Here is a 25,862-nt window from a genome sequence, read left to right as displayed (position 1 = left end):
ACTTCATCTGCCAATCCTCAGCCCATTGTTCCATTTGATCAAGATCCCCCTGTATTCTGAGGTAACCTTCTTCGCTGTCCACTTTTTGTGTCATCTGCAAACTTATTAACTATATCTCCTAGGTTCACATCAAAACCATTTAGATAAATGCCGAAAAGCAGTGGACCCAGCACCGATCCTTGTGGCACTCCATTGGTTACAGGCCTCTAGCCTGAAAAACAATCCTGCACCACCACCCTCTGTTTTCTACCTTCAAGCCAGATCTGTATCCAATGGCAAGTTCTCCCTGTATTCCATGAGATTTAACCTTGCTAACCAGTCTTCCATGGGGAAACTTGTCGAATGCCTTACTGAAGTCCATATAGATCACGTCTACCACTCTGTCCTCATCAATCTTTTTTGTTATTTTTCAAAAGCCCAATCAAGTTTGTGAGACAAAGCCATGCACAAAGCCATGCTGACTATCCCTAATCAGTCCTTTACTTTCCAAATACATGCAAATCCTGTCCCTCAGGATTCCCTCCAACAACTTGCCCACCACTGACATCAGGCTCACTGGTCTATTGTTCTCTGGCTTGTCCTTACCATCCTTCTTAAACAGTCGCACCATGTTATCCAACCTCCACTCTTCCGGCACCTCACCTGTGACTATTGATGATACAAATATCTCAGCAAGAGGCCCAGCAATCACTTCCCTAGCTTCCTACAGAGTTCTAGGGTACACCTGATCAGGTCCTGGGGATTTATCCACTTTTATGCATTTTAAGACATCCAGAGCCCCCTCCTCTGTAATATGGACATTTTTCAAGATGTCACCAGACACGACCAGCTATCCTTAGTAGCCACACACGCAGACAACAAGCAACATGAATCCTAGAACATTAATCTGCCAGTCCTGCCCATCCCTGAGCCATGTTTCTGTAATTGCTATGATATCCCAGTCCCACGTTCCTAACCATGCCCTGAGTTCATCAACCTTTCCTGTTAGGCCTCTTGCATTGAAGTAACTGTAGTTTAATTTATCAGTTCTACCTTGATCTCTGCTTTGTTCCTTCCTGCTCTGACTGTTTGGCTCACTTTATTTTCTCAACTGTACCAGTCTCAGACTGATCGCTTTCCTTACGATCTCCCTGGATCCCAGCCCCCACCTTACTAGATTAAATCCTCCTGAGCAGCTCTAGCAAATCTCCCTGCCAGTATATCAGTCCCCTTCCAATTCAGGTGCAATCTATCCTTCTTGTACAGGTCACTTCCACCCCAGAAGAGATTCCAATGTTCCAAAAATGAGACCCCTTCTCCCCTGCACCAGCTCCTCAAGCACACATTCTTCTGCTCTATCCTCCTATTCCTACCCTCACTTGCTTGTGGCAATGGGAGCAATCCCGATATTATACCCTTGAGGTCCTCATTTTTAAATTCCTGCCTAACTTTCTATATTCTCCCTTCAGAATCTTATCCTTTTTCCCCTTCCTATGTCATTAGTTCCAATGTGTACTTTCTGCTGGTCCCCCTCCCCTTTGAAAACATTCCGCATCCTCTCTGAGATATCCTCGATCCTGGTACCAGTGAGGCAACACATCAATCTGATTTTTCGCTGCTGGTTGTAGAACCATCTGTCTGTGGCTCTGACTAAGAGTCCCCTGTGACAATCGATTGCTTGGAACCCAGTGTGCCCCTCATTGCATTACAGCCAGTCTCAATACCAGAAACTTGGTTGTTCATGCTACATTCCCTCCATTTTCCAAAACAGCATACTTGTTTGAAATGGAGATAGTCACAGAAGACCCCTGCAATACCTGCCTACCTCTCCTACCTTTCCTGGAGTTGACCCATCTGCCTGACTGTATCTACAGCTTTTCTCCCTTCCTCTAACTGCCATCTATCCCACCCCCTTGCTCTTGTAAATTCCTTATTGCCTCTAATTGCCACTCCAACTGATCCATATGATCTGATAGGATTTGCAACCAACACTTCCTGAAGACATAATCATCAGTAACATGTAAAATCTCCCTACACATCCACATCCAACAGGAAGAGCATATATTCTACTAAAGGCCATCTTCACTCCTCCACAATCTATAGACCCAGAAAATAGCACCGTCCTTTTAAACGAACAGCACAACAATAGGCCATTTGCTTCAAAGCCTGTCAGCACATTTTGCCCTTCCATACTAAAATAGTCTTCACTTACAGGATCTGTATCCCTCTATTCCCTTCCTATTCATGTATTCATCAGTGTGCTTCTTGAATGCTCCTATCGTGCCTGCCTCCACCACCATCTCTGGCAGTGTCCCAGGCACACCACCCTGTGTACAAAAAACCTGCCCCTCACATCTGTTTTAAAGTCTTCTCTTAATCCCCATCCCTGCCCTGAAACCCCTGGCACTTTGGATCTGTGTTCCATAATAATTGACCCCTTCACCCTAGGAAAAAGCCTTCTACTTTCCAATCTATCCATACCATTCACAACCATAACTTCTACTAGTTCACCCCTCCGCCTCCTGTGTTCCAGTGAAAACAACCTCAATCTATCCAATCTTTCTTCATAGCTAAAATCCCCCATGTCAGACAACATCCTGGTAAATCTTTTCTGTATCCTCTCCAAAGCATCCACGTGTTCCACATTGTAAGTAATCTAATCTAAAAAAAAAAGTAATCTAATCTAATCTAATCTACTTGTGCTGCAACTTTTGGTGATCTGTGGCTCTGCATACCCAGATCCCTCCGCATAGCTATACTTCTAAGGGTATAATTTTCACCTATGCTTAACCTTCCAAACTGCATCACCTCACATTTGTCCAGATTAAACTCTAACTGCCATTTTTTTCTACCCTTACCCCCAACTGATCTATATCCTGCTTTATCCTCTGACAATCCTCCTCACTATCCGCAACTCCACAAATCTTTATATTGTCTGCAAACTTACTAATTAGACCAGCTATGTTTTCCTCTAAACATTTATGTAGATCACGAACAGCAGAGGTCCCTGCACCAATGCTTGTGGAGCATCACTAGTCACAACCCTCCATTCTGAAAAGCATCCTTCCACTGCTACCCTCTGTTTCCTATGATTAAGTCAGTTCTGTATCCATCTTGCCAGCTCACCCTTAATACCATGTGACTTCACTCTTGGTATCAGTCTGCCATGAGGAATTTTGTCAAAGGCTTTACTGAAGTCCTGTAGATAACATCAACTGTTTTTCCCTCATCAATCATCTTCGTCACCTCCCCAAAATATTTGATCAAGTTCATGAGACATAACCTCTCCCCACAAAACCATGTCGTCTATCGCTAGTAAGTCCATTTGCTTCTAAGTGTGTATACATCTTGTCCCTGAGAACCTTTTTCAATAATCTCACTACTAATGACATGAGGCCAATAGGCCTGTAATTTCCTGGGTTATTCCTGCTCCCCTTCTTAAACAGTGGGACAGCATTGGCTATTCTCCAGTTCTCTGGGACCGTGCCTGTGGCCAAAAAGGATACAAAGATGTCTGTCAATGCTTCAGCAATTTGTTTTCTTGCCTCCCTCAATATTCTAGGATAAATCCCATCAGGATTTTGGGATTTATCTACCTTATTGCATGACATGTGTCAGGTACAGCAGGACCACATTTTTATTAACTCATGGCCTTCAAATTGCACATTTCTATACTAATAGCGCATTTCTCAGTGTTCTAGAAAAAAGCTTAGGGATGCCTTGCAGCTGTATTTAAAGAGATAAGAGAGATAAGCAATAAGAAGCTAAAACCTCATTGTACTTCTGTTTTTGCAGTAAACTTGGCAGAGACACATGTCTAAATGCTACCAATGTGTATGTGTCCATCAGCAGTTCAGAATTGTTGGAGGTAAAGGTGGAAGAAGCAGGGTAGAATGTTTTCAGCAAAGGAGATAAGGGATGGGGTTTTCTTTGCTCTCCATGACAATCCTGGATTGGTGAGTCATTTTGGTAGAGGATATCAAGTCTTGACAAGCAATAGACGTGTCTTGTCCTGAAACTTGCATTGAAAGATCAAAGATGGAGAAAGATAATGCTTTCACGTATATTTAAGCTATTACCACTACCTGAAAACTGAGACACCTCTTTGAAATCTATCAGGCTGTGGTTGTCTACACATGCATTGCCACTGAGCCAGTTTTCTCCTTATCTCTAAGATAGTTCAACCTCTTATGTACTGTAACACTCCTTTACTTGCATTTGTATGTAGTAAGATAAATATAGCTCTCTAATATAGTATCTAAGACCTGTCTCTTCATTGGCACATTCTAGACTGGTGTTTCTCTCCTACTGGTATCAAAGTTAACAATTATATCACCATAATTTTCATGAATCTTATTATACCACTGCTATTAGGAGTGGTCAGGCTTAAAGAGAATACTTTCCGGGGACACTCATGCCAAATGTAGATGTGAAGGAGTGATTAAGATCATACTCTTCAGAAGGATCCTTGGGAATAGAGGCCTTATTTGACTACAGTTACTGTTTAACCCAGACAAATGTTGTGTATTATGCATTGTCCTGAATACTTTATTGCCAAGACTGCAACAAATCACACTTTGTTTTTGGTGGGAGAGGTGGGCAAAGGGGGAAAATCAGTTCAACATATTTTATTCTTAAATAACAAAAAGGAATTTTAAAAAACAACTTATGGAACAAAATATATATTTTTTAATGTCTGCACAATACTGAATTTCAGGTCAATTCCCCAACATTTTCTTTATTGTAAGGCATGAGGTAGTAAATATTACATTGAAACTGAACACTTTTTTTGAAAAAAGGACATGATGAAACAATACAATATCCTGTATATTGTTATGTTATGTACAGTTGTGTGCATTGACCTAAAATATTTTATTACTAACACTATAATAAAGAAATATTGAAATATGTCTTCAATAAATATATTACAGCATAACTATTGTGGTATTTATCTTCTACACTGGAGGAACAATTATATTTACAAAGAATTGATGGTTGCCCTTTTTTTAACTTCTTGATACATTGGCTCATCTTTGTAGGTTTTTGGAATTGAACAAATGTTCACTTAACCGATATGTAGAATCTCAATACACTGAAAATGCATAAACAGGGATAAATACAATTATGGCTGCAAATAATTGAGGCACTATACAATTTGTGATGACTAGTAGGCATTGTATTTGATCCCCTGCCAATACAGTAATGCAAAAAGTGTGTATATTATCTGCCATTTTAAGTATTTACAGTCTAACCAAGGGTGGCTTTAATCCCTTGATAAATAAATGCACTGGAGGATCATATATGAGAGCTTTTTTTTCTCTTCACCTTCCCGCCCATCACCCCAACCCCCAAGTTTTCTGGTTTCGTTACATCTGCAGTACCCCTAGCTTTCCTTGAAGTAAATGTTAGAACAATTCGAGTTTAGATTGCTCATCATCCATTTCTCACATGTCCTGCCCATCATTTCTTCTAAAGGAATCAATCCAATTAGTGATGTGAAATGGGGTATATTCGGTGTATACAATTGCTTCGATTATGTGATTGCATTTTCTTCTCTTTGCATAATCTTAATTTACAATTTACAGTTTCGAGTCGGGAGTGTGGCACTGGAAAAGCACAGCAGATCAGGCAGAATCTGAGGGGTAGCAGAATCGATGTTTCGGACATAAGCCCTTCAATAGGAATTTATGATGAAGGGCTTATGCCTGAAATGTTGATTCTCCTACTCCTCGGATGCTGGCTGATCTGCTGTACTTTTCCAGCTCTACATTCTCAACTCTGACCTCCAGCATCTGCAGTCCTTACTTTCTCCTAGTTTACAGTTTATATAGTTTATTGTAAAGTAATAGGAAAAAGTTGAACATATATTCCAATAGTTGGATTGTAACTATTTATAATTATCATGTGGGAATGTCAAAGAACATTGACCATAGACGGGCCAATTTGTCTTGAAAAATCTTGGCTGTTCTAATCTTCCACGTAAAATAAAAAGTGCAGACCTGTCAAACATGGAAAGATGAATTACATAATGGCATAAAATTCTGTAACTTAGCAAAATGTTAGTCAGTATCTTTAAGAAGGACAAGTCCTATTTGTAACCCAGTTCAGCCATGTAGAGCAGGGCAGCTGGTGAGTTGGATGGGGCAGAAACCAACAGTTCGAGAAAACCTGATGTGGTTCTAAAATCTTTCCCTCCATTTTAGTTGTTGGAATTCCTGCATGATGGGCATCATCCGTGAGAGGCAGATGGGGCCTAATTAAGTGGAAAATTTGCTGAAATTGCTGTGATCACACTGCGGTTTTAATTTGAAATCAGTGAAGGCCCAGATGGCAACAAAACCACAAGAACACTGAAGGTAGCAGAATGTAACCAGCAGAGACTATGCAGTAAACTGACTTTTGTTTTAGTTTCTGTAAGGGTTTATATGGGCCAAGATGACCAGGCAAACTCCATCAGACACAATAGGAATCCTTCTCAGCTATAGTCTTTCTTCTTTTTCCTCAAGGGATAGATCTTTGGGAATATTCTCTCCTAACACCAACTGTAATGCACAGACCCATTGTTATAGTGGTTCCTTTCTGGTCTCCCAAAGACAACTTTTTCACACAGCCGGTGGGTTGTATGTGGAATGAACTACGAAAGAAAGTAGATGCAGGTACAGTTACAACATTTAAGACCTGTACATGAATAGGAAAAGTTTAGAAGGATATGGGCCAAATGGAGGAAAATGGGATTAGTTTAGTTTGGGAAACATGGTCGGCATGGACAAGTTGGACTGAAGGCTCTGTTTCCATGCTGTATGATTCCAAGACTCTCCTACTGGCTTCTAGTTCTTTACCTTTGCCTGAAACCGAAGGTACAGTAGATGAATTCAAACACAGCTGGGTAATTAAAATTGCACAAGCCGAATACCTAAGAATCCCTGGATTAGATGTGAGGCAAGAAAGGAAATCTCTGCCTCAAGTTCCATCCTGCTCTATCCCACAGTGTACTTGGGCTAAAAGATTGAGATGGAAACACTGAATGTCACAGAGTTGAAATATTAAGTGGCTCACAAATCCCTCAGTGGGAAATAGTTCAGGAAAATAAAAAAGCTAAACAATACAGATGCAAGTAAATGAGGCAAAAATAGCAATATTTTTTGATGTGGTGAGATGCAGGAATGCTCTGGTTTAGTCCATGAGAGCAACGTCCAGGGCAAATCAAGCTGATTTTGTACCAAGGGCAAATGAAGGATTGTAAATTTACTGCTGTCCTTCCCCCTCTAAGTTTCCTTTCAAACAACAATTCACACAGACCAGGGTTTAATACTTCCTAGTGTTTTTGAGCTAGTGTTCTTCATGTGAGAGCTTTAAAAATTTTATCAAAGAAATGTAAGGATTGCTATCGCACAGGTATAGAGATCAGTTACATCAGCAGGCAGAATAGATGAAGTGGTTATGCCCGAACCATCGATTCTCCTACTCTTTGGATGCTGCCTGACCTATTGTACTTTTCCAGCATCACACTCTCGAAGGAGGCAGAATGATCCCAAAAGTGTGGATGTAATTCCAATCCTGACTATCATGGAAGAACAAAGAACAAAGAAAATGCACAGCCCAAGAACAGGCCCTTCGGCCCACCAAGCCTGAGCCGATCCAAATCCATTGGCTAAACCTATCGCCCAATTCCTAAGCATCTGTATCCCTCTGCTCCTCACCTACTCATGAAAGAACAGAATATTCACGAAGTGGTTCTTGGAGAACCCTCTTTTTTGCCTCTCACCATAATTTATGCAGATTGGTGGTCCAGCCAATAAAACCACTTGGCTCTCTAACAAAGATAATTGAGAGATAGTTGGCAATGGACAATGTTAAATTACCTAGTCTGTTGAATTATTACTTCCTTCTGGCATACTGGACTTGCAAATAGACATTAACTAAGGAATTATGTCAAAATGTCAGTTCTAATTTGTGAAGTTATACCAAAAGGTTGAAAATTGTAGGCAACCTCACTCTTATTGGGATCGGGTTCAACAACTATTTTGGGATGTCATGTCTCTTGCATTACATTTCAGCAGGTACAACATTCTCTGGCAGAGTTGTGCAGGAGAAGGTCCAAAAGGGCTTTTCAAATAACATCATTGATATGTTAGTGGTTCATCGGTTCTAGTCAATAGGTGCCAGCTATAGCTCAATGGCAGCATTAATAGTTCTCCCCTCTGAAGATCACAACACAATCTCAGCTAACACTCCAGTCCAGTTTTGAGCTAGATGTCTTTCAAATGAGATGTTAAACCAAGGACCTATCCAATGTTTAAGAAGGTGTTAAATATCCTATGGATGTATTTCAAAGGTCTGGAGAGTTCTGTGATGTGAGTTTGGATCCAACTGTTCTATTTGATAGAGTACTGTTGTCTCCAGTAACATAAGCACCTGGTGTAGACATCATGGTCTTGAAGAATCCAACTAACATTATTCCAACTTTCCAAATTATACCATTTTGCTGCATCTTTCATTTTCTGATCAAAGCATCTCCAGAATTTGTAAGCTTCAATTTCTTGGAGGATAAGTAATGAGGTTGTTTCATCAGTAAGACATAATACTGCATCGTCAAAATTGCCAATTGGGTAAAGTCTATCTGCGTACAGGTGTTTGAGATTATTTGCTGATTCAATTTTGTCACAGATAATTAGTTCCAGCACATTTATTTCTCATTGTGACTACATCAAAATTTGCAATTACTAGTACTACTGTCACTGGACTATTAGCAGGAACAAGTAACTGCAAATGCAGGAATCTGTACTGAAAACAACAAATGCTGGAGATCATAGTTTGTCAGGCAGCATCCATGGAGAGTGAGCAAGCTACCATTCAAGTCTGGATGGACTATTGATGTCTACCAGATAGAAGAAATGGGGAAGCAAAGGTGAGCTTGAGCATTGGTACTGCAATGTGATTCTGCTAATAAACAGAATTGTTAATCCCTTATAAACTGTTAAATAGTATCACGTTAAGGTGAAAAATGGAGCTCCATTTGCTGAAATTCATACCTTTTAGAATATATAATGGCTATATGTTGGTACTAACTCTCACGTTGATTTCAACTTTTAAATGATGTTGACTTGCCTTTTCAGGGCAAATGTGAATGGCTACAAAAGCGTCTGATCATCTTTTACCATTATCATGGATGTGTGAGATTAACAATATTGTAATCTGAATCAGTTTCTGAAATTACCCTTGAATTTAGTTGACTTCAAACCCTATTGATGTCTTTGAATGTGTACACCTTGTAAACACTTCCTTTGCTGCCAGTGTTCTGCTGTACTATCTTAATGGTCATCATGTTTTGTTCTGATATCTGCCCTGCACATCGGTTCCCAGAGTCTCCTAGCGCCCCATGATGTTTGGACATTGAGAAGCTGAATAGCTTTTGAGACAAAGACAGCTGCCACAGATTTTATTGGCTTGATATGTTTGGATGACTGCAGCAATAATGTTGGCTGCACCTAAAGTAGATAATGTTGTTAACTTGCGGCTTCTTACAGCTGTCCATCCTCGAGCTGTGTGAAGTTACATGGCCCCTTTTTTTACTTGCTGAATAGACCATTTCTACAAGCTTTAAATGATGTAGGCTGATGGCTAATTTAATGAATCTGTCTAGCAATTCCTTTTTAGAAAAGACATACTCATGTCCTTTGCAGGATTAAACTGGTCAATAGACTCTTGCAGTTGATGTTTTGCACGTCAGGTGTTGGAGCCTTTGTTGTGAAGTTAGTTTTTACCATGCGCAGATCTTTGAGAATTTCCCAGATTTGTCAGTGGTAAATAAGCTTTTTTGTTATCCTTTTCTCAGGATCATCTGTCACTTGTTTTGTAAAATAGAACTGCATACATTGTTTGATGAGCTGTATTTCAGTAAGAATATCACTGGATGCTGCCCAATCCACAATGAGATTCTGTAATCCACATTACCACCTTTTAAACAGGGCACTTAACCATCTTAAGCCAGGTATAAATTAAAGATGCCTTTCTAATGGCATTGGGCCTCCTGTAACTTCTCTTTTATAAATTGAAGGCTTGTAGTTTAAGAACTTCAGACTTGTATTAGTGGGTTTCTGCCTGGACATGGTGTCCATGCCAAAAGAAAAATGATGTACATGGACTTTTATTTTCACGGAAATTTTGTAAAATGATGGTACCAACTGAGGTCTGAACACATAAGATTGTAGGACCATTAAAAAAAAGGAACAGTGAGTGTAGCCTGTTTGGTCCTTCAAGCTTGCTCTTCCATTCAATAGGATCGTTGTTGATATGACACTCCCCATGTCCACCTTCCTGTCCTTTCCTCGGAACCGTTCATTTCCCATACTGATCAAAAATCGATCTAATATCAGTCTTAAATATACACAAGAACTCTGCTCCCAAACATCTCTGTGGCAAGGTATTGTAAAGATACTCAAAGTCTCTGAGAAGAAATTCCTCCTCATTTCAGTCTTAAATTGGTGCCCCTTAATTGAGAATCTATGCCTTTTGGACCTAAGGTCTCTCATATGGGAAAACAGCCTCTCAACATTACCCTGTCAAGCCCCTTAAGCATCCTATGTGTTCCAACAAGATCATGTTTCATTTCTCTAAACTCCAATGAGTAGAACCCAACCTGTTTTACCTTTATCTTAAGACAAGCCTTTCATGCTGGGGAATTATGCTAGTGAAGATTCTATGAACTGCCCTGAACTTAATAATATCTTTTCATAAATAAAAAATTCCAATGGGCCTCAGTTTCCTGTGTTCTCATGGTCAAGACTAGTTAGGTCTCCTGCTCCAGATTGCAGTTTACTGAATCACACTGGGATGGGTATATGAGGCTAGTTGCTAAGCATACAATCAAGCATACTTGTACACAAACAAGATAAAAATCATACTCAAATTGCCTATTGAGGCTTACTGTCAAAACTTAAAGGGAAATGCTCAGTTGGATGAGCCACAAATGGAAGACTTGTAATTTCAGGGAGAAGAGAGTCAACTAAAAGGAAACCTGACTTATCATTTTCCAAATTAGTTCACTGTGCAAATCAGAAATTTGTCATTGTTAAAATATAGTTAAAATATGCATCTAACTTAGCTTAACATGATGAGTATTAACACCAAAATAACAGATAAATACACTAACACAAGTGGTGCAATAGCGATAACATTTTAATTTCCCCAGTGTATATAGTTCCCTCATTCATAGACCTGATCCTTTAGTAAAATTTCTTGCTTTTCTTGTTTCTCGATGATCTGATCTCACAGCAGTAATTAGATATTTTGACTTAACAAGGATCAGAATCATCTGTCTGCTGATTTAATAAATTAAAGATATTGCATCAATTTCATTTCACTATTACTGGAATGATAATTAATTTGAAAAGCAGCAAATCCAGTGTTTTGGTGAAGGTGACATGGGCAGCAAGCATTTACATTGCAGCCTAAAACAAAAACATTTTATTTTTACTTTGTACTGCAGTGTTAATCGAAAATTTCAAAAATTTAATATTAAAATTACTGATTAATGTGGTTTCTATCTAGCTTCTGCACTGCTTTTGTTCAAATGCCAGAAGGGAATTGTTCCTATGGTGTGTGTAACTCTTGGCGATTGCTGTAGTGGGGGAGGGTCCTCATTAGGCCAAATTAATGTTTCCTTTTGGAACTGAGTTATTTTTCTTTCCAGTAATGTTTGTTTCATTCAGCAGCAAAACATACCCGCAACTGCATGGTGCAAAGTTTTAAAAAATTGCCCTTTTTATCTCAAATCTATGGCACAGCACTGAGAAGGCTGACTATAAATTTTTTCATGCTTTTTTACAATAAAAGCTACACAGACAAAGGCAAATAAGTGATAAATCAATGCCTCTTCACTCACACCAGGTACACCAAACATTGGACACTTCTGCTTAAAAATGCGTTGCTGGAAAAGCGCAGCAGGTCAGGCAGCATCAAAGGAGCAGGAGAATTGACGTTTCGGGCATAAGCCCTTCTTCAGGAATGAGGAGGGTGTGCCAAGCAGGCTAAGATAAAAGGTAGGGAGGAGGAACTTGGGGGAGTGGCATTGGGAATGCGATAGATGGAAGGAGGTTAAGGTGAGGGTGATAGGCCGGAGAGGGAGTGGGGGCGGAGAGGTCAGGAAGAAGATTGCAGGTCAAGAAGGCGGTGCTGAGTCTGAGGGTTGGGACTAAGAAAAGGTGGGGGGAGGGGAAATGAGGAAGCTGGAGAAATCTGTATTCATCCCTTGTGGTTGAAGGGTTCCTAGGCGGAAGATGAGTCGCTCTTCCTCCAGGCGTCGTGTTGCCATGGTCTGGCGATGGAGGAGGCCAAGGACCTGCATGTCCTTGGCGGAGTGGGAGTGGGAATTAAAGTGTTCAGCCTGCGCTTTTCCAGCAACACATTTTTAAGATCTGATCCCCAGCATCTGCAGTCCTCACTTTCTCCTATTGGACACTTCTGCACTATCACACATACCCAATACAAAATTTGGGGAAAAATTAGACAAATGGAGAACTTTGTGCATCGTTCAACCTCCCTTCAAAATGCATCAACTTCATCACCATCGCCAAACTTCAAGAATCAGAGGATTCTACTTCTACTTTACTGAAGTGAACTTAAAATATTATGACTATGTCTAGTAATAATGTTGTATCAACTTAAGTGTACTCATCAAAATTAAGTGGTCAAAGTGGAGTTTTGAATGGGCAAAAATCATATGGCATTATGTCCCACCAAAAATGGAAGCAGCTGCAACAAGTTTCATAGCCCTACCTACAGACTGGTGGTAGAGTGGTAGTTTCCCTACCCCTGAACCAGCAGGTTCAAGTCCCACCTGCTCCAGAGGTGGGTAATAACATTTCTGAACAATTTGATTCAGAAATATCTACGGTGGTAAATTGAACCCAAGCAAAGGAAAACCAGGGAAATGCTGGCCAGAAAATTTCAAGATAAACCCATTATCAAAAGATACACAAGTGACTCGTGCAGCCAGCTAACTCAGAGCTATTGACAATGAATGAATTCATTATTGCTACCAACATGCCAAATCTTCCATTTACGAACCACTAGGGATTTGAGTTTGCAGTTGGTTGCTACCACTGCTCCTCTGATCCAAGTTTAAGCTAGGAACCTGTTTCTGTTGCTGCTGCATTGATGGTCAAGAATTTAGAAATCCTAAAGCTAATAATTGAAAGAGCTTCACATTCATAACAGAGGGAGGAAGCTAATATAAAAATATTTCCTGTGTAAGTTATTACTTCTAAAACAGTTAATGTTGAAGTTGCATTAGATCTGAAGATAATAGAGGCTTTGAATGGAGCAACAGCCTCTTTCATGAAGTTCTGATAGAGACATGCATGATGTTCCTGGTTCTTAACAGTTGAGCATGGGCTTAATTGATAATTATATCTATTGCTATCATGCAGTTAATCAAATGTTCTTATATAAGATAAGAGCAACTTCTTTGTCAGACTCTCTGTCGTGAGCAATTCATTGCCGATGATGGTTAGACAGGTTCCTAGCTTAAATTTTGATCAAAGGAGCAGTAGTAGCAACCAACTGCAGACTCAAATCCCTAGTGGTTCGTAAATGGAAGATATGGCATGTTGGTAGCATAAAACGACACGGTGGCTCAGTGGTTAGCACTGCTGCCTCACAGCACTAGGGTCCCAGGTTCGATTCCAACCTCTGGTGACTGTCTGTGTGGAGTTTGCACGTTCTCCCGTTTCTGCGTGGGTTTCCTCCCACAGTCCAAAGATGTGCAGGTCAGGTGAATTGGCCATCTAAATTGCCTGTAGTATTAGGTCCATTAGTCAGAGGGAAAAAGGGGTTTGGGTGAGTTACTGTTTGGAGGGTCGGTGTAGACTTGTTGGGCCAAAGGGCCTGTTTCCACACTGTAGGGAATCTAATCAAAACATGGCAACATTGATCATTTGTATCTCATTGCGATTTTGGGTCCATTGTTTCTGAACCATTAAAGGTTGAAATGTAGAAAGACAGACAAAATTACATTTCTCAACATAGATGTTTGTCTAAATGTCAATGGATCCATGGAGAAAACCACTGAGAAAATAGAAATTTCATTGAGTTGGTTATTCGGATGTGCTCCACTTACTTTTACACAACAGCTGTGTTGAATCATCTTAAATGAATTTTCAGTTTCCATCCCAATGCTTTATCTTTTAATAATAATATTCCGATTTCTGTTGTGGCAGTTATTATTAATTTTTTATTATATTGCTATCTGAATGCATAAACAGCACTTTATCTCACCAGCTGTTTCAGTTTTGCTAGGACAGTATCTTTTTGTGTCCCTACTCGGATATTGTCCATGGTGACTGGAAGAATGTCCAGAAAGTTTTTAAAACCAATATGGACTGTTCCAGGGAGGCACCATCTGGAGTATCTGCCAGTGGGATCCACATTAGCCACTTGATTTCCTGGATGATGTTCTAACTTGTACTTGTACATACTACGAACAAAGGCCCAACACTGAATTCTACCAGAAGCTATGGGTTGCAACACCTTCTCTTCCTTCAGTAAACATAGCAGGGGTTTGTGATCTGTCACTATCAAAAATTCCCATCTGTAAAGTACTAATGGAACTTACTCACACCAAAAACGACTGCTAAACTTTCCTTCTCTATCTGAGCATATCTGTGTTCAGTATCAGTCAAAGTCCAGGAAATGTACCCTATCAGTCCCTCCTTCTCACCAGGCCACCAGTGAGTCAGCACTACCCCAGGACCGTACAGGGAGACATCACATGTCAGCACTACTTCTCGCTTCAGATTGAAGTGGGCCAACACCTTAGATGACGATAGCTGTTTTTTCACTTCCCTCAAGGCTGCTTCTTGACTTTGCAGCCATTTCCAAGCTGGCCCTTTTTCAATAGCAGGTGTAAGGGTGCCAAGATGGAGGCCAGTTAACATATGAATTTTCCTTAATAATAATTTCACTAACCAAAGGAAAGACCGAAGCTCTGGTACAGATGTGGGAGCTAGGGCTCCTTTGATTGTCCTCACTTTCCCTTCCAACAGGGTCAACTCTGTAAAAGGTGTATTCCTGACGAAGGGCTTTTGCCCGAAACATCGATTTTACTACTCCTCGGATGCTGCCTGAACTGTGTGCTTTTCCAGCACCACTCTAATCTCAACTCTGTAACCCAAGTGGGACACTTGGGGCACCTGGAACACGTATTTTTTCCCTCCTAAGGCATATTCCCAACTGGTAGAAATGTTTAAGAACTAGGTTCAAGTTCTCAAAGTGCTCTTTATTGGTCTTCCCTGTTATTAGTACGTCATCCAAATAAATGGCAGCCTGGGGTAGCACTAGTAAAATGTTTTTCATTGTCCGCTGGAAAAAGATGCAGGCTGATGATAACCCAAATGGCAGTCTTGTATATTTTATAAACCTTATGAGTATTAATTGTGGCATATAATTGGAATTCATCATTCAGTCACAATTGCAAGTAGGCATAACTCATGTCCAGTTTTATAAAGGCGAGTCCCCTCCACTAACTTTACGTACAAGTCCTCTATGTGAGGGATTGGGTATTTATCCAGCTGTGAGAAATGGTTTGCTGTTTGCTTAAAATCCCCATTTAGGCAAACAGAGCCGTTGGACTTCATCATCAGTATGAATAACACTGCCCATTCTGCAAACTGCACTGGTTTGATGATTCCTTCGTTCTCCAACCTCCTGATTTCAGCCTCTACTTTTGCCTTCATGGTCAACATGTAAAAGGATTTTGGCCCATTTGACAGTCCCAAGCCCTTCTTGAAAAACTCCTGAGTATTGCACTAAGACTTCACTGGGGCAACCATTTTCTAATTGAAAAATGTTGAGCCAATCCAGGCAAATCTTTCTCAACCAACCCCACCCCAGTAGACATAGGCCCGAGCCTTTTACTATCATCAGAGGTAAGTGCATGAACTGTTTCTCATAGGAGACCAGAACCGAAGTCATACCCTTAATCTGCAATGATTCCTCTATGCATATTCTCAGCCTGACTAAGGTCTTGCGCAAACTTAAAAGTTGGTGTCCTGAGTAAGTCTTGTTAAGGACAGGTTCTGTAACCACAGCTGATCTGGTATCAACATCCATGGGACCTGGGTAACCATTTAACCAAACATTAATTTTAATTGGTTATGGTTTGGAGTTTGCTGAGCAATTTAATTGTTCCAACCCATATGTATGAGACCTTCCAGGGCCTGGACTCTCCTTGGTCTCGTCTGACACTTATTCTTACTCAAGTGAGGTTTTGTAGGACTCTTTTGCTGTCTCGCAGCTGCGTATCAGCAGCAACTACAATGGCTTACCCGCACAGACCCTGAAGAGCTGTTTAGCCACTTGGCTGAGGCGTGACTTTGTTGCGAGGTTCTGCTGTCAGTTGGCCTGGGGCCCCTCTGCTCTGGATATGCCCTGTGTGAGGCTCTGCAATTGCCTACACTCAAGTGGTGTTCCCCCAAACTCAGTTGAACAGGTGAGAGTATCCACTTCCATTGGGATGTCCTGTCGTTTCCATGCTCCACAACCCGTATTTTCAAATGACAAGGCTAGCTGCAGTTGGGCTTCAGCTAGTAGGTTGCTTCTGTATGGTTATGTCTTTAATCCCACATACCAAGCGGTCTCTCAGAATCTCATTCTCATCGCCACTGAAATAACTGCACAGAGGACGGTGTCCCATCACCAAGTCACCCTTTGTTTACGAATGCACAGTACACTGGCTTGGCCAGCTGGCTCAGCATCAGTCCTCAGTCAAGGAGATTCTAATCTCCTGGTTACATTGGTCAGCCAAGGCTTTCCTGATTGGCCCAGATTTACAACTCCAGTCAAGAACTTCGTCATGAATGAGGTCCATCTGGTTCCAATCACTACACTCCTGTAGCACAAATTTCAGCTGGAGGGGTGAGACTTCAGGTGGGATTTAATGTTTAAAGTGGGGTTTGCTGGTTGCAAAACCAATGGGATCCTCACATTGAACAATGGGAGGCCCAGAGCAATGGAGGAAGTATCATGCATTTCTAGACAGCACTGATCATATTGTGCAATCAACCATGAGCAAGGTGACAAATCCCCACTGCCCTTCTGGGACCTGCAACCAATCAAACTGTCCAATGCTGGTAGTGCCCCAGGGAACAGTGACCATGGCTGGTATTGCCCATAGCTCTTCGCCAGGGATTACCGTTGAATACTTGAAGGTCAGACAGGATGGGACACCATGGAAAAGATGCAGAATATGGGGAGCTGATTAACTGCAGGAGAGAAGATGCCTTGTGGCAGGGTTTTTTAAATTTCTGATGCTGGGTTCCTCAATTAGGCACAGGTTACTTATGTCTCTTACGGGCATCAATTTACCTCCATATATGAATGCTGTCATCTACCCTTGTCACCTGGAGTTTGATCAGGGAGAGTTGGGAAGGTGGTGGGATCTCTGAGGAGAAAGTGAGGTCTGCAGGGCCTGTGAAAGATTCCTGAAGAAGGGCCTGTGCCCGAAACGTCGAATCTCCTGTTCCCTGGATGCTGCCTAACCTGCTGTGCTGTTCCAGCAATAAAGTTTCAACTTGGATCTCTGACCAGCACACTCCTATCTGATCTCAAGGCCCATTTCTACCTCAGCCCTCAACCCTGGAACTCCTAGCCTGTAATCCCACCTCATGGGGCAGGGGCTTGGATCAAACTCTACCCAGATTATCAACCTCAGAATGGATAAAGTGACCTTGAAAAGAAACAGACGGTACTTCATTTCCTTGATTCCCAGATTTTCTTTTAGGCCCAAAACTGCTTTACCCTGAGCTGGTGTTGTCTTACTTGAAGATGTTATCACTTAAGAATAATGTGTTAATGACACTAATCTACAATTGTTGTGTAATCTGCCTGTATAACATTGTTTTCTCATTCTTCCTGGATGTGTGGTGAATGTATTCCTGGTCATAGAAGTAAAACTAGAAGATATATCAGCGACAATGTTGTGTATGGGAAAAACAAAGTTCTCTGCTGTTTATGGAGTCAGCCTTTCTATATGATGTAGGTAAAATGAATACAATATCATCTTTAAAACATTTAAAGCCAGATTGTGGTAGATCTATCATTGGATGTCATGATTCTTTGTTTCCAGATACTTCTACAGATTGTAAGATGGTACTCACTAAACTTACATTGGAAGGATTACCAGGGGTAAGTTGTCAGGAAGTTAAAGAGGATTATACTCCAGCAGTGCTTTGAAAGAGAGAAGGAAACACCTATCTTTGGCTGTTATCTGGTGCATGTAATCTCTCTATGTTTAGGTTTTGCTCAGAATGTCCCAGTTGCAATAGTCTGAGTTTTTTTAGATCAGCAAATAGGATTCTACTAGGGCTGGAGAGAGAACTTTTAAGAATGATTGTGGACTTTTTGAGCAGGTCAGACATCTGGCTGACGAAAAAGGTCTTTTGTTATTTTCTTTAATGTCTTATCATTCTTGTCGCCAAGAAATGAAAGACAATGTTCCCAACAGTGGTAGGATTAGAGCTTTGAAGTATTTTACCATTTGTTATTTTGTAATTCTAAAAATGCACTTGGAGACAACTACAATTACTGAACCATTATGATGTTAAAATGTTAAAGATAAAGAATGTTTGCACACATTACTCAATATGCTGAGAGTGCAGAAAAAGTGCGAGTTGTACTTGAATGGTCAAGACAGCTGTCTGTTGCTTGTGTTCTGAAAACAAAATCACCCTTAAAATAGTGAATATATATTCTGAACCTCTTCTATTTTTAATGTTAAACCAGGACTTCAAAGTTTTCATGCAGTATCAGCCTTAGAAAACTTCAAATTTAAAGACAGTATTTCATAGAATGCAAAACTTTTGGTTTTATCATTCCAAATCACAACACTGTTTCTTTCTCAATAAAGATTTATTAAGTAAATACATTTTCTCACACATGTACATTCCCCAATGCAAGAAGCCTTATGGTTTTATACAAGGGTGGAGAAAGAATGGTCCAATACAATTCAATACGGGTCCAATGCTAGTTATGTCAAAGTGGCAGTTAAAATGAACACTGACCAAACTTTCCATGAATTTGGTCTGGTTGAATAATTTAAATGTCCACATTGACATAAGCACTGGGTGGGATGGGATGGTGGGGAAATAAGTGAAAGTGCCTTTTAAATAAAGGAACTGTTAAGGGATTGTATCCACTGTAAAGTAAGTCAGGGCAAACAAAATGTGGAATAGTTTGTCTTAAGAATATTTTAAAGATATTTTTGTCTCAAACAGTATTGGTGATAAAGACAAAACTGATGGGCTAAAAACAAGCAAAAGGAAACTCAGTGTTGAGGAAAGAAATGCATGTTTACTTGCTTTCCCAATGTACATCAACTCATTGATGTTTAAACAACATTTGTAGGTGCTGGCGTTGGACTGGGGTTGACAAAGCTAAAAATCACACAACACCAGGTTATAATCCAACAAATTTATTAGCAGGGCTTAGAAAGCTATTGCTTCCAAATAAACCTGTTGGTCTATAACCTGGTGTTGTGTGATTTTTAACCATGTTTAAAAAGTTAGGGATGCAGTAATTTTCAGCTCATGAGTTTCTTCCCTATCAATGGCTGTTCCTGTGTTGTTGACTTTGCTTGGGTTCAGTGGAAGCATCACTACCAAAATTAAAGCTACTGTCAATTGCCAAGGAAGGTCAGCACCCAACATATGAGTCCCAGATCAATTTGGAGCCCTTGCTGTACACCTTTCAGACATGCAACAGTTGGCTCATACAAATTATAACCCATTTCTTTAAAAAAATAACAATAAAACTGTTTTACTGTTCTTCCTAGAATTATTTTTCTCAAAACTATTCACTGGAAATGCTCAACCTTTTCCTATTTCTGCCAGACCCAAACATAACATTTAAATCACCATGGTAGGGTTGGGGGCAGGGGGAGGTAGGGTACAAGAGAACAATATTAATTGTGCAATAAAAATTGTTCTGTTGATCAGTTCACATTTGCTGTGTATCTCAGTTCTCTGTCTGATTGGAAATTTTCAATAGTCTTCAAACAGTAAAAAATTTGAGGCATATGTATGGTTTAAGCTGTTTGGAGCTTAAGAAGAGATGGAGAGAGTCCATGAATTTGTCTTGACCTTAATGTTTCCATCAGTAGATTCTCACTGCTATGTGTATTTTTTAAAAATAGCTACTGTAAGTGCCTACTGCCCTCCTTCATTAGTAGAAGATGTTGAACCACGATTTGTTTGTCCAACTCAGCCCAATCTTTATAAGAAGGCACTACAAAATAAGTCACCAATATTTGAAATGTGCAATGAAGACCCGAAGTATGTACTTCATCAGTCTGGAGACACTTGTGAAGGATTCACATTATGGCAAAGGACAGGATGCACCCATGTTCTAGCTCTTTAAAAAAAGAAGCTCTATCAAACATTAGTTAGCATTTTAATTACATTGCATTTCTTACTTAATTTAAATGCAAATGTGCTTAATATGCAATTATCAAAATCTGAAAAGCACATTATATTTGATTAAAGGCTATGATACAGTCTTTCAATAAGTAAAATAATTACACCTTGTGTGTGGGGACATTTTAAATGAGCCAACTTGTACTAACTTTAAAGTTAGTTAAACTGAATTATATTAATTTATAAACAATGATCTTGACAGCAGCCCTAAGCATAATCTGCAATTTGGTAAATGTTCTTCCCATCTCTTAAAATTAATGTGTTAACAACTAGTTTGTACACTTCGATCTATCTTTCATTTCCAATGATTAAAATTATGCCGTGAGGTTAACAACCAGGGTCCTGAAAACAGCTACATTGAAAGGTTAGGGTCTCTTGGCAGAAAAGTGAAGAGCTACAGGCAAAACATAGGGTCTGACAACAAAAAAAGCATCTTTTTTTTCGAGTTGGTCTTCAGGATCCTGCATCAAAGGAAAGCAAAAAAATTGTTATTGCCCATCCCTAATTGCCTGACGGGCAGATAAGCATCAACCACCTATCAATATGGGTCTGAAGTTACAGATAGGCCAGACCAGGTAAGGATGGATGTTTTCTTCCCTAAAGAGTTGTAAATGAAGCAGACTATGTATTCTCTGCTTTATTAATAAGGGCAAAAGATGCTAATGGATTTTTCCAACTTTTGACAATGGACTCATGGTTATCGTTGGACTCTTTTTATTCCAGATTTTTATTGAATACAAATTCCACCATCTTCCATAGTGGGATTCAACCAGGGTCTCTGGAACATTACTCATGTTTTTGTATTAACAGTCCAGTGACAGGACTACTAGGCCATTGCCTCCCCTATTATCATACTCAAGCTACTTTTTACAGAGGTGGCTGAAAGTATGAATAGAGTTTTGGGTCAGGCAAGTGAAACAATGAAGTTGCTTGGTGATAATAAGAAGAGGGGTAATGTCCATTGTAATAACTGGTTGCAGTTCACAAAGGATGCACTAAATTCAGAACTTGCCTCCCCCTGGTGGAATGAGAATTCAAGATATGGAGATACATTTTCACTGATCTTCAGTTGTAGAGAAGCTGTAAGAAAAACCTTTGGTCGGGAACAGAAGCAGTTTTCAATATTGTAATGTGGGCAAACAGGTTCACACATCCCTGAAAGTAGCAACATGGGTGGATAAGTTGGTCAAGAAAGCATACAGCATCGAAAAGAGAAAATGCTGGAAAATCTCAGCAGGTCTGGCAGCATCTTTAAGGAGAGGAAAGAGCTGACGTTTCGAGTTTAACTGACCCTTTGTCAAAGCCAGCATGATAAAGATCCATGAAATTGAAAAATATAAAGGGTGGGTAGTCAGAGGCTTTTTCCCAGGGTGGAAACGTGCACTGTTTGAGGTTTCAAGGTGAGAGAGGGAATGTTTAGGGGAGAAGTGTGGGGAAAATCTTTCAGAGGTTAGTTAGTACCTGGAATGCACATGGTGGGGGTGGTGGAAGCATACACTTTAGTAATGTTTAAGGCATAACTTGATAGACACAAACAGGAGACAAACAGAGGGATAGAAACCACACATGGACAACACATAGCAGATCTAAATAAGGATTAGAATTGGCGTAGGCTTGGTAGGCCAATGGGCCTGTTCCTGTGGTAAATTGAATTGTATTGTGCACAGATAGGGTGAATAGTCAATGTCCTTCTCACAGGGTATGGAAGTCCAAAACTAGAGGGCATAGGGTTATGGTGAGAGGGGAAACTATTAAAAGAGACCTGAGAGATATGGATCAAATGCTGGCAAATGGGACTAGATTAGTTTAGGATATCTGGTTGGCACAGGTGAGTTGGATCAAAGGTTCTGTTTAACCTTTCTCAGTGACCTCTTGCTCTGTGATTATGGCCTCTGTCCAAGACACTCCCACTCTCACCCATATATCACCAAAAATCTGTCCTGGTCCATCACGTTCATGTTACAGTCAAGAAAGCACACTGATATCTTTGCTTCCTCAGAAGGCTAAGGAAACTCAGCATATACACAATGACTTATCAATTTTTACAGATGCACCATAGGAAGTCTCCTATCCAGATGGATCACAGATTGGTATGGGGACTGCTCTGTCCGAGACTACAAGAAATTACGGAGAATTGTGACCTAACCCAGTCCATCACAAAAACCAGCCTTCCTTCCAAGGATGTTGTCTGCACTTCCCACTGCCTCAGGAAAGCAGCCAACATAATCAATGACCCTCCCACTCCTGTTATACTTTCTTCCACCTTTTTCCATTGGACAGATAGAAACATTTCAAAACACATACCAACAGATTCAAGAACAGCTTCTTCCCTGTTGTTACCAGACTTGTATATTAGAGCTGATCTTTCTCTGTACCTTCTCTGCTGTAACACTACATTCTGCATTAAGTTCAATTACCCTGATGTATTTATGTAAATTGGGATTTATCCAGTTAGCATGCAAAACAATAATTTTCACTGTATCTTTGTACATGTGACCACAATAAAACAAATCAAATTACAAAACACCTCTCCACATTTATCCTGTCAGACCCTCGAGCATTTTATGTATTTCAATAAGGTCACCTCTTATTCTTCTAAAACTCAATGACTGCAGCCCACCTTAATCAATCCCTGTTTATAAGACTGCCCTTCCTACCAGGGATTAACCTAGTGAACCTACTCTGCACTGTTTTCAATGACAATAAGCCTCTGGTGCTGTTGATTCTCACAAAATGGGAGCTACACTGTCTGCATCTAACTTTGTTTCAGTCCAATTGAAAATTTTAGGCTGTAACCAATATACTTCGGCATGAAAAATAACAAAAAACAATCAAATATCTCATTGGATAGCTTCCAATACTGTATAACAGAAGTACGTACATAAGAAGCAGTAGCCTGCATTGCTATTATAAAACAACAGTTGATGCTTCATTGAATGTCATGGGATTGTGACTTATTTTATTTTGTACTCGTTGACTAGCATTGACCCAAGATGTTTGGTAATCAAAAAGTAATTACAAATGATGAAAACTTTGCATTTATATCATGTCATCAGGCATCCAATGAATTATTTTTGAAGTGTAGTCATTTTTGCTTTGTGGAAAATATGGCCACCATTTTGCATATAAGTAGGTCTCAAATGGAAAACAAGATGAATTACCAGTTAATTTATTTTGATTGTACATTTAGGAGTTGCAGTTAAAATGTTGGACAACAGAAGCTACTCTTCAAAATATGTTAAGTGAGCTTCTACCAATACCTGAACAGACAGATTAGTCATTGTCATAGAGATGTACAGCACGGAAACAGACCCTTCAGTCCAACTCGTCCATGCCGACCAGATATCCCAACCCAATCTGGTCCCACCTACCAGCATCTGGCCCATATCCCTCCAAACCCTTCCTATTCATATACCCATCTAGATGCCTTTTAAATGTTGCAATTGTACTAACCTCCACCACTTCCTCGGGCAGCACATTCCATACACGTACCACCCTCTGTGTGAAAAAATTCAACCTCTCCCTTTAGCTCAAATCCTCCAACCCTGGCAACATCCTTGTAAATTTTTTCTGAACTTTTTCAAGTTTCACAACATCTTTCTGATATGGAGGAGACCAGAATTGCATGCAATATTCCAACAGTGGCCTAACCAATGTCCTGTACAGCCAGGGGTCTAAGATCATGCTGGAGGAGCAAGCGGTAAACTGCAGTTACCAGGTAACTGCTCTGCCCTTCATGTTGCAAATTCTTGATGTCTAGTTTCTATCTAATGTGTAAAAAAAAGAAAACCACACATGAAGATGATATAATAATGACCATGTTAACGCATGCTAATTCCTGCAATTAGGCCTTTGATTGTTCACCAGTGAGAATCACATCTTCTTGGTCAACATTTGGTTGGAAAATCAGTATTTTTGCATTCAGTGTCAAGAAGCACCTCAATGGACTTTTCAGCTGATTTTTTAACTTTCACACTATACTATTTAATGACTGGGACGATTCTTCCTGATGTCTCAACATTTTCTATGCACTTGATTACTAACAAAATAATAATAACAATTTTTTTAAAAAAAAACAGTCTTTAGGATGCTGCAGGCCTGAAGGTTTCTCTTTCTTCCTTGAAGACAACTGGAGATCGGAAATTTCTCACTCTTTCAAATGAAATTGTGACCCAAAGCCCAGTAAGTGAAGAAATATCATCTTGCAGCTAAACTAAAGCAGCCATAGTTCACTGCTTGAGATGACTGTCTCTTCAAGACAAGGATCTGATCTTTTATTGGGTGTTACTCTTCTCTGTAATGTTGGCCCTGGATTATCCTGGAGTCCTTTGTGAATTAAGGTTTTGGCTCCCCTTCAGCCACTTTCAGTCATTGTACTTGATTCATTGGCAGCTACTCTGCATAAAGTGTTTCAGATGACAGATACAAAGAACAAAATATTTTGTTGTTTAATCAATTTAGTTTTCTTTTATGTTGTAGCATGAGCTGAAAATGTGTTGCTGGAAAAGCGCAGCAGGTCAGGCAGCATCCAAGGAACAGGAGAATTGACGTTTTGGGCATAAGCCCTTCTTCAGGAATGAGGAATGAGGTTGTAGCATGACCCAATTTGTGATAGACTCTCCTTTATAAGAAAACTGTTAAGCCAACGTAAGGCATTCTGTAAGGCATTTGACAAGGTTCCCCATGTGAGACTGGTTAGCAAGGTTAGGTCTCATGGAATGCAGGGAGAACTAGCCATTTGGATACAGAACTGGCTCAAAGGTAGAAGACAGAGGGTGGTGGTGGAGGGTTGTTTTTCAGACTGGAGGCCTGTGACCAGTGGAGTGCCACAAGGATCAGTGCTGGGTGCACTACTTTTCATAATTTATATAAATGGTTTGGATGTGAGCATAAGAGGTACAGTTAGTAAGTTTCCAGGTGACACCAAAATTGGAAGTGTAGTGTACGGTGAAGAAGGTGATCTTAGATTATAACAGGATCATGATCAGATGGGCCAATGGGCTGAGAAATGGCAGATGGAGTTTAATTTAGATAAATGTAAGGTACTGCATTTTGAGAAAGCAAATCTTAGCAGGACCTATACACTTAATGGTAAGGTCCTAGGGAGTGTTGCTGAACAAAGAGACATTGGAGTGCAGGTTCATAGCTCCTTGAAAGTGCAATCGCAGGTAGATAGGATAGTGAAGAAGGCATTTGGTACGCTTTACCAATCAACCCCACCGCCCTGCGGCTGAACACTTCAACTCCCCCCTCCCACTCCGCCAAGGACATGCAAGTCCTGGGCCTCTCCATCACTAAACCCTAACCACCCGACGCCTGGAGAAAGAACGCCTCATATTCTGCTTTGGGAGCCTGCAACCACACAGGATCCATGTGGATTTCACCAGCTTCCTCATTTTCCCTCCCCCAACATTA

The sequence above is a fragment of the Chiloscyllium plagiosum genome, chromosome 6 (assembly GCF_004010195.1).
Source record: "Chiloscyllium plagiosum isolate BGI_BamShark_2017 chromosome 6, ASM401019v2, whole genome shotgun sequence".
NCBI lineage: Eukaryota > Metazoa > Chordata > Chondrichthyes > Orectolobiformes > Hemiscylliidae > Chiloscyllium > Chiloscyllium plagiosum.
The sequence above is the reverse complement of the archived record's forward strand: the minus strand, read 5'-3'. Positions refer to the sequence as shown.